Consider the following 11,438-nt stretch of genomic DNA (forward strand, 5'->3'; position numbering starts at 1 on the left):
AACAGTTTTTTGAGATATTTTTGTACTGAATAATTAAACTTAAGTTACTATAAAGTGTTAATAATTTTTAGCATTGTTAACTCAAAACATGAAAAATTTAAATATTTTATTGGTTTCAACCACTGGTTATTAACTTTATTTTCACGTTATTTTTGCATATTGATGACAAATGATGTATCATTCATAAACATTTTAAAGCAATAACACGATATCCTTTGTCGCATTTACTTTTAAATACTTTATTTAAAAATTTTAGATTGTTATAAAATCAATTACTAGAAAAACACATTGTCATGTTTGAATATAGTATACATTATAGAAAATTATCAGGTCTATTAGAATGTTTTTAAATTATTTTCATATTGATAAAAAAATAAGGTTTTAGCTAAGAAATTCAAAAGCAAAATATTCTCTATGGCATTTTCTTATCAGTAACTATTAATTGTACAAAATTTAAATTTTACTAGTAAATAAATCTAGAATTAGTATGTATTATATAAAGTCATTAAACTTACTAGTAAATAAAATATCGTAAACATTAAACAAAAAAGTAAATATGAATAGAAAACTTTAAAATAGTTTAATTGATTCAATTCAATGCTAAAAATTTAAAAAACTGTTAAACAATAGTTGTATGCTTAAAAAGTATTTAGTTGTAACTATTTTAAAAAACTAATTAAACAAGTATATAATCTATTATGATAATAACTTAAGTTATTCATTAGAAAAAGTTGTATTATGAAAAAAAAACTAAGAAACATTAAAGAAGATTTTGTTTAAATACACGGTTTATTGCAATCACGCAACAAGAAACAATAGATTTAACGATAAATTACTACAATAAAATCGAACGCATTGCTATTTTAGCACAAGTTTCAACTAATTGTGTGAATTATAGAAAAATTGTTTGGTGAAAACAATTTAATTAAACATCTGAATTAAAATCTTCAGTTAATTCTAAATTTATCACTAAAAAAACAAAACTCTAAACATTGTAATAAATTTTATTATTAAAATTTGACTCAACTTAAATTTAGTTTTGTATCATAATTATAGGTCAACTTTAATCTAACAAACCTAAAGGATGAACAGTCTAGATTATTTCATTTTATCATTTACTTAGTGAATTTATCAAGTATATTTTAATTACAAACGGTATTGAAATAACTTAACAAACAGTTAAACTTAATATAAGTAGTATATAACAATTAAGTTTGGTGAAAAACTAGTAGAAAAAAATATTTGTGGCGTAATTTTTTTGAAGGACAAACTTTAAACAACATTTGTTTTATTAATTACTTATCCTATCGATTTAATCCTAAAAGTCAACTAACAAGTCGCACAACTTAATCGATTTTTATTTGCTGTAACTTATTATTATAAATATGTTTAATATTTTAGTTAAATCAATATCAGTTGTTTCTACAACGTTTGTGCAAATATGTTTTTATCTGTAGTTTTGGAGTCTATCGGTAGGAATATCAAATTAAGTTGAGCACAGAAAACCTATTATAAACAAACTTTACTTCAAAGTTTACATGATCGGAGTCATAGAAACTTTAACTGTAGCTTGTACAAAAAACTATTTATTTAAATTAATATTAAATACATAGAAATATGTTAGTAAGGGCTAGTTTAAACAAATTACACTAAAACAAAATTTTATGTTTCTTATTTAAATAGTATTTAAGCTTTAGAATTATTTATTCAAGTAGATTATAAAAAAATTAACTATAAATTGTAAGTTTTGTGATTTTGTATAACTTCAAATAAAAAAATGAAATGTTTTCTTTGCAAAATTCTTAAGAGCTTGTTTTACGTCAGTAAAGTATTCTCACAACCATATTTTCACTGCTATTTTTTTAATCTAACTCTAATTTGTTTTAATTGTTATATGGTAAGTTGTCATTTTTAAGTCGTACAACGCGTATGTAAATAACATTAATTTTTATTAACTGTTAAAAATCTATTAACTTGTCATATTTTTTATTAAAAGTTGAAAAATAAACATACTATTATAAATGGTATAAAATATATAAAATGTACTCAGAATGTTTGTCTTATATTGATATTTATCAATTTGTTATTGAGTAAAATTTAAAAAAATATGTGGTAGTCTTTTAAGAAAGTAAGTGATAAAACTTAAAGCGTTATATTTTTTTTTTATTAAATGCTTGTAAAAAAATTAAAACTGTTTTGACTTTACTTGGGCGTAGATTTTTAAAACTGAAAAATATTTTGAATCACTTTAGGAAAATAACAATAAAAAACAGAAACTCTATAGTCAGTATAATTATTTAAATTTTGATATATGTCATTTAAAAACTGTAAGCTATTGCTTTTTTCAGGTCATTTGTTTTAATTTTTTTTTACTAATTTTGAGGTAGCATCACTAATTTTTGTCTTAAATCAATGATAAAATAGAACAACCATTAACCCCTAACCCTTACCCTCGATCAGTAACTATTTTTCGCTATTGTTTTTTATTGGATTATTGTTCATGTTTTTTTTTCTGATTTTTGTGTGTTAAGAAATTTATTTATTTTACTAACTGTCTTGCAAAATCATCCTTTGTGCAAAAGTGACCCACCGTGCAAATAAATTTTAGTACATAAGTGACCGCTCGTGCAAATATGATTTTCTACAAAAAAGCCATTTAACAAATATAATGATGGTTTTTGAAACTTTACTTTAAGGTTTTTTTTTATCGTTAGTAATTTACTCAATGACAATGTGGAACATACTAAAATTGTTTAAAAAATTCACAAAATATTTTGAAATCTTTGGTATTCCAATATATAAATTTTAATAGTAATACATTCGTAATAATTTACTTACCACAGTTTGGTTGCGCGATGTATACTTTGTAAATATTTTAGACGGTTTGGTTTAAAGTTTGTCTAGCGATAAGAGTAGATATGAATGCTTAAGTAAAGTTAAATAATTTTTAAGAGATTCCCTCAGTTATTAAGAGCTTTTGCACTCATATGTATTACTAAGCAATACAATCAAATTTTAAAAACCGAAGTACAAGTTTTGTGTGTTAGATTTAGTAGTTAGTAAATTTTAAATATAATTATAAAGCTAAAAATTAAAGAAATTTAATTGAAATTCAGATTGTATAACTACGAACAAAATAAATATAGTTGATCTAATAAACTTTGCTAAACTCTAAATAGAAAAGCAAGAACACGTTTGTAATTTTTTTTTCTTAACCTTTTAACTTATGTTGTTTTATATGTAGTAACAGACATTAAACTAGCTAGTTAATATCAAGTAAGTAGTATTATTTAACATTAATTTTAAGTCTTACATTTATATAGTACGGTTGAGTAAGAAACTTCACAAAAATTCATTTAGTGCATCATTAACAAACTCTTTTAAAACTTCATCGTCATTCTCCGATAAAATATCTAAACATATAAATATTAATTTAAAAATATGTTTAAGATTACTAAATTTCTTATTATTTAAATATGAAATTTAATTTATGTAAGCTATCTATTTGATATAGTTATTTTAATATTACGCAATATAAGCCGATATAACATTTTTTAGTACTTTTTTAGCATCTTAATAAATAACCTTGCCTTTTTTGTCTGACCCGCTTATACTTACAAGAGACTAACTTTGGTTTACATAGTTCATTAAATTTTTGAAACTATGCTCACTTTAGTATTGATTGTTATTTACTGTCATTTTATATTGAAATATGATTAAGTAGTTCAAAATAATTATGTTTAAAAACTTGAAAGTGTTAAGGCAGATGAAATCGATCTACATTAAATCCAACATACTAATTGAGCACACGTCAGAATTTACGAGTTGGTTTACACGTTTATTTTACGAGTTGGAACAACTTTATTGAAATTAAAATGTTTTATAGTCGCGTTGTACGACGTACAAAATACAAAAATGTTACCATATGTTAACAATAAATCTTGTTAGAATACCAAGTAAAACTATAAATTGATGTTTGCTCCTAAATTTGATGACATCAATAAGTTGTTAGATATATTCCAAAAAGTTATTATATAAAATAACTAGTTTTATTTAGTTAGTAAATAATAAGATATACATTATTTTTGACAACATAACCCCGTTAACAATCTTCAAAATTAGCATCTTGTTTATATCATTATATACTCTTATCATTAAACTTTATTTATACAATTCTTTAAACGTATTTAAAGTTTTAGCAAATAAACATGGGTTTTAAGTATTTGTCAACTTTATTTTTAAAATTTATTTAAAGTCTTAATCTTTAGTACTTATGTTTAACAATTTTGATATATAATATTAATTTGATAAAAAAAATGAAAGTTGTTATTTAAGCACTAATTTTATACTATATTCACATTTATTTATTATGTTTAAAGTTTTTTCTATTTTAGTTATTGCTATTAATTTATATTAATAATAGTTTTATTATATTTTAAAAAGGGTATTTGCATCTAACTGTCAAACAAAATTTCACGGTATACTTCTTAAATAGTTAAAACTAAAAGAAAACCTATTTTAATGCTTTGAAAAAAAATACTAAAGTTATTTTGAAAACTTATTAAGTTAGACTTATTAGATAAACATATTTTAATTCGAACTTATATCTATGGTCATAATTCTATTTGAGTTTAAAAAAAATTTGAAAGTATTATATAACAATAATAAATTTTTTTCTCTTAACAATAATTTAAAAGTAATTGTTGTTAACTTGTAGCATACTATATTAAAAAAAAATTAAAGATTTAATTGTTTATAATTTGACTCAAAAATAATAATATGTAATGAAAAGTTTTAGAAAGAATAATTCGAGTGAAGTTTTCTTGATTAAAAAGGAAAGAAAACACTTTGATTTAAATTTCACTTCAAAGTCTTTATAATACTTATTGACTATAAAACTATGACTAACTCGTTAACCGTCTTAAACTATTTTTTATTTTTATAGATAATACACGCGAAAAAAAGTATCATTAAAATTAAAATAAAGTATTTTGAAATTTAAGCTCGTAAGCTTTTTTTAGTCTTTATTCTATTCTGCTAAAATAATGCTACAAAAGTAATTTATTTTTAAGTTTTTTTTATTTTGCATTAAATTTTCACAAAAGTGTTAGTTTTATAACAGTACATAAAAGCAAAGAATATTTCAATCAATTGTAAGAATCTACCAATTTTAATTTGAAACCGTTAAAAATATCGGTATTTCCCATTCGTACGTATTATTTTGATATGTTTGAATACATTTAGATTGTTTTGCAGAGCTCTCTTTATTAACGCATAATTATTTTTTATTAACATTATTTATTAACAAATAAAAATAAAACAAATTAACAACTAATTTTACCTAACAAATTGTTTTATTTTACTGAAAAAACCTAGCTTTTACTAATGATTTATAATGTTGTTTTTGTTTTAAATAGACTAATAACTAGTTTAAAATTTTTATATCAAGTATACACTATACGTAAATTAAGTTATTTAAAAATTCAATAACTACTGTTTTATTTAAATTATTTTACTAATTTTTGAATTAAAACTGTGAACTTCAAAGTCAAGGTACTTTAAAAAATTTATTTCTTTTGATTTCATCAAACAAAAGCAGAAGGTTTTTAGGTTTTAAGTAAGTATTACAACTTAAAATATTAATACTTATATACTTAAGAAATATAAAAAAAATTACGATTTGAAGTGTTTAAAAATATTTATGATTTGTGAAAGTTTAATTAAAAAACAACAAAAAGTTGCTCAAAAGTTTTTGGTTCAAGGACACTGATACGCAAAAAGATCGTTCGGTTGCATACCCAACTTAATCAAAATTATAATGAGCTAAAAGTGTAAAAAAAAGGAATTATACTTTTTATTTGTTAAATATTTTACAATTCAGTATTTAACGAAAAAAAAAGCATTTAGTTTTTAGTTTTAACTTCTGTTTTATTTATCCTTTCCAAGTATATAAATTGCACACCAGTCTTAAAAAAGCTAATATAGAAAATGAATACAGTCAAAATTTCTAATAAATTAATGACGCTAACGATAAATCGCTTAAAACGCCATTTTACCGTTTTTGTTATTAAATCTTATAAAAAATATAGAACTTTTTATAAATATTACTTTGTTTAAAATTAAAAATATGCTCTTTTGTATAAAAAGTTTTCAAAAATCCGCTTGTTTTTGTTAATAATTTTAAAAAACACCAATTAAATACCTTCATATTTTGATGTAACTCATGTTTTGCAATGCATTACTGAAAAATTAAACTCTTCAAGTTTTTGACAACAGAAATTCACGCTTGTTTTAAGTTTTAAAAGTTTTAACCAACAGTTTCTGGTACACTTAAAATGTCAAGTTTAAGTAAGGCTTACAAGTTACAGTCTATACTTTGAAATATTTTAAGTTAAGAAATCAGGTTTAAAATTGGCAAAAAAAAGTAAGAAGTACACAAATAAATTAGAAGTCGAAAACGTATTTAAGTGAAATCTATCTAAATTAGAATATAACTCTACAATTATCATAATACAACTTAAGTAAAACTTTATAACATCTTAACTTAATGTTCTTTTAAAATAAGTTAAGATTTACTCATTAATTCTGACTATTTTAAGTATTTTAATGTGTTAAAATTTTCAATAAAATTTTCAAGATAAACTTTATAAATGTGGTAGAACATTTTTTTTTTCTTTGATAAATTAGAGCAAGCTTTCCCTCTAGATACTTGAAGTTACAAAAGTAAAATAAAACCCATTTAACATTAAATTTTAATAAAACATTTGCTTATGGAAAGTTTAGTATAAGTAATTGTGATTTATCTTGTTGTTTGAATTAAATTTAAAGATAAAAATCTTAACCAAAGTAATACACATGACTACTTAACAACTAATTTTACAACTTTAAAATTAAAAATAATTTAAAACTCAAAAAAAAAATTTATTTTGTTTACTCAAAGTTTTATTTTATTACGCCTACAGTAAATTACCACAAATATCTATATAAAATTTTTGTATATGATACAACGCAGCCTGATAATGAATGCTGAAACTTAGTTTTGCAATTTTTAAGTCGTGCAACCCGACTATAACTCGCCATAAATATATACTTTATCAAGTCCAGTACAGATCATAAACTTGTTGGTAGGATGTCAAGCGGGTATTAGTACAGAGTTAAAAAAACAACTCATTTAAACTGAGTTTTATAAAATATTACTTACAAACTATTGTGTTAAGTAAATTACAAACTATTAGCTAATATTTATATTTATGATATGATAGTCATCTATATTTATTTGATGTTTAAGTTTAATCATCTTATTTAAAAATGCACTGATGGAAACTAAAAATGCACTCTAAACGAAATCTTAATTTTCAACTTAAATACTATTCAAGTAGAGAATGTTGCAATACTTAGTAGAATAGTTGATTGTAATAATTTAAGTTTTAGTCTTACTATTTACTTTTTTAGATTGTGTTAATTTGAAAAGGTTATTGTTATACTATTTATTGAACAAAGAAACCATATGTCGTAAAACATATAGTTGTACAATTTCTTACGAGCAAATAAAAAAAAATAATTTTTCTAATGTGAGCTATTAAACCTTAAGAAAAAAACTATTGGTAGAACAAAAAAAATAAAATTAGCCAAGTAATGTGTTTACTTTATAATGTTTTATTTATATTGAACTCAAAAGTTGTCTTGTAACATAATAATGAAATTACAGTCCAAAATTAAATTTAAAAAAAATTAAATTATAATTAGAGAAAAGTTTTAAAACTTATAAAATAACTTGAACTTCTTTACAAAAGTCAAAATTTATCAAACTTCTTCTTTTTATCAAGCTGCAACATTTTTACGTTGAACGTTATCAGTATTATGTGTTAAAAGTTTAACTTTTTACTTTTTTTGAAATAGTTCGATAGAAACAGTTGAAGATAATTATATATAAATAAATATACGTACTGTACAATTTTTTATAACTTCAACTAAATTTTTGCAGTTTTATAAAAAAAAATAAAATTTATAGTCGCGTTATACGACTTACAAATAAGACACAAAACTACACACGACAATATAATATCAAGGATATATATATATATGAATATCGAAATAGAATGTTTGTGGTAATATATCGTTGACATCACTAAGTCAAGAAGTATCTTTTTTTACAAAGAAAGGTATTTTTAAACTTATGTTATAATTGCAGGCTTTAAAGTTAGAGAAAAAGATAATGTTTAGTTATAATTGTTAAACACGACTAGATAAAAGGCTTTGGATGTTGTGTTTGATAATGTATAAAAGCTTTAGCGATTCAACACAACTTTACAAAAATTCTTAAATAAAGCATACTATTGGCTAAAAAAAATAAAAACAAACTTAAAACTTAGTATATATAAAGTTTTAACATTCAAAAAATACTGTTGCTACTTTTGACTTTAAAATAAACATTATAAACTTATCTTTAACTAAAGTGTTTAAAACTTTGAAATTTTATTGTAAAAAATTAAAAAATATTTAGTTTATTTTGGCAACAAAAAAAAAACAAAAAAAATAATAGTAATGTCTCAATAATTTATTTTTGTATAAGGCTTTTTATCTAATGTCGAGTTATAATTTTAGTACTGAAAATCTTTGATCTTAAATTTTTAGCGAAAGCTCAACTCTCTCAAACTATTTTTCGTATTTAAAAAACAATTTAAAGTTTATAAAAATGTTGTTTATTCTTTGTTGAATTTAATCAAGTAAGTATCATAAACTTTTTAAAACTTGGTTTTTTATTCAAACTTTACTTAAAAAATACAATGTGCCTGCTTAAGCTAAAGCATGTTGCATAAAACTAAATTTAAAGAAGTTTTCATTTAACTAAAACACCTTAATTTTAATATCAAATTTATTCTAGCACTAATACTTTAATTTTCTAGCAACATAATGACGCCAACTATCTAAAAATTACTCATTTAGCCTTTATACTTTTTCTTTTATTAATTTTATCAAAAAATTAAGATTTTTTTATAAATATTACTTTGTTCAAAAATATAAGTATGCTTTTTTGTATAATAAGTTTTTTCAAATCTGATTGTTTTTTTATATTTTTAAAAGACACCAATTAAATGCATTAATATTTAAATGTAACTTATGTTTCTGAATACATTACTAAAAAAATTTAACCTCTTTAAGTTTTAAGCGGGATCTATCTAAATTAAAATAAAAATCTATAATAAACATGAAACAATTTACACAAAACTTTATTTTATTTAACTTGAAGTTCTTTCAAAATATTTTAAAATTTACTCAATAATTCTGACTTTTCCAAGTATTTGAATGTGTTAAATTTCCAATAAAGTTTCAAGATAAGCTTTATAAATGTGTTAAAACATTTTTTTTTTCTTAAGAAAATTAGAGCAAACATTTTCTCTAATTACTTGAAGTTACAAAAGTATAATCGAACCCATTAAACATCAAATTAAAAAAAAATATTTGCTTAAGGAAAGTTTAGTTTGTGTAATTGTGCTTATTTTTTTTGCTTGGTTTAAATTTAAAAATAAAAATCTTAATCTAACGTAATACAAATGATTACTTACCAACTAATTTAACAACTTTAAGATTAAAAACTGTTTTAAACTCAAAAAATAAAAAAAGTTCTTCGTTATATTTAACTTATTTTTTTACTTTTATTTAACACGCCTACAGTAATTTACCACAAATACCTATAAAAAATATTTGTATATAATACAACACAGCCTTTTTGTAAATGCTTTAAACTTATTTTACAGTTTTTAAGTCGTAAAACCCGACTATAATTCGCCATTACTATATATTTTATTAAGTCCAGTACAGACCATAAACCTACGGTAGGTTGTTAAGCGGGTATAAGTATAAAGTAAAAAAAAAAGAACTCATTTAAACTGAGTTTTATAAAATATTACTTACAAACTATTGTGTTAAGTAGATTACAAACTATCAGCAAATGTTTGTATTGATAATATGATAGTCATCTATATTTATTTAATTTAATCATCTTATTAAAAACAGCTCTGAAGAAAACTAACAACGCAATCTATACAAAATCTTAATTTTTAACTTATTGCAGGCTTTAAAGTTTGAGAAAAAGATAATATTTTGTTATAATTGTGTTACACGACTAGATAAAAAGTTTTGGATGTTGTGTTTGATAATCAACAAAAATTTTAGCCATTGCACACAACTTTGCAAAAATTCTTAGATAAAATACACTATTGGCTAATAAAAACAAAATCAAACTTAAACCTTAGTAAAAATCAAGTTTTAACATCCAAAAATACTGTTGCTACTTTTAAATTTAAAATAAAAATTATACACTTATCTACAACTAAAGTATTCAAAACTTTGAAGTGTTGTTGTAAAAAATTAAAAATTATTTAGTTTAGTTTGGCAATTGAAAAAAAAATAATGTCTCAATAATTTGTTTTTTTTCTATAACACTTTTTATTTAATGTCGATAATTATAAAATTAGTACTGAAAATACATTAACTATCGTTGAACTAAAATTTTTAGCAATAGTTCGATTTTCTCAAACAAATTTTTGTATTTAAAATAGTAATTTAAAGTTTATAATTTTTTTTCTATTGTTTGTTGAAAAATATCGAACAAGTATCATACACTTTTTATACTCTGTATATATTTTATACTTCACTTAAAAAACCAATGTGCATACTTAAGCTAAAGCAACATTTCATAAATTTAAAATTAAAAAAGTTTTCGTTTAATTAAAACACTTTAACTTTAATATCAAATGTGTTCTAGCATTAATACTAAAATCTTTTTATTTTAATATCCGCTTAATAACCTACTAATCAGTTTATGGTGTGTAACTGACCCGATAAAGACAAAAATACGAGTTACAGTCGTGTTTCACAACTTACAAAAGAAATTTTTATGAACGCTTATTTATCATAAGCAGAGTTTTAAAATATACAATAACAGTATGACGATGTCTATGGTATTTTACTATTTGCGTCATTAACTTCTGAGAATATGTTAAGACTTTGCCATTTACATTCTAAAGAAGAGTGGATGAAACAAGGGGTAGCTTTTGTCGTGATTTATTAATTAAAAATTTTAAACGTTTTTTATTTATTTCGTGAATTTTATATCGAAGCAGAAAACTAAGTTTGTGGGATACTTTTGTGGCTTCATATTGTTAATAAAAGTTTTAGCAGTAATTGGCAAACAAGCTCTCTACAAAACTCTGATTGACTATATGTTAGTTTATCTCGTTATAGTTAAATATTAAGATATGTATATTTTATCTTTTTTTAAAGTTGTTTATCTAAATTCTAAACTTTATGTAAACGAATATATTTGAAGCAATAAAAATAGAAGTAATTTGTAAACATTAAGGAGTTAAGTATTAGTTTTGTAGAAAATTGTGTTTAAAATATGCTTACATTATTGTTAAGAATTATCAAACAGT

Source organism: Thalia democratica, chromosome 3 (assembly GCF_965202585.1).
Source record: "Thalia democratica chromosome 3, ktThaDemo2.hap1.1, whole genome shotgun sequence".
In the NCBI taxonomy this organism is placed as follows: Eukaryota; Metazoa; Chordata; class Thaliacea; order Salpida; family Salpidae; genus Thalia; species Thalia democratica.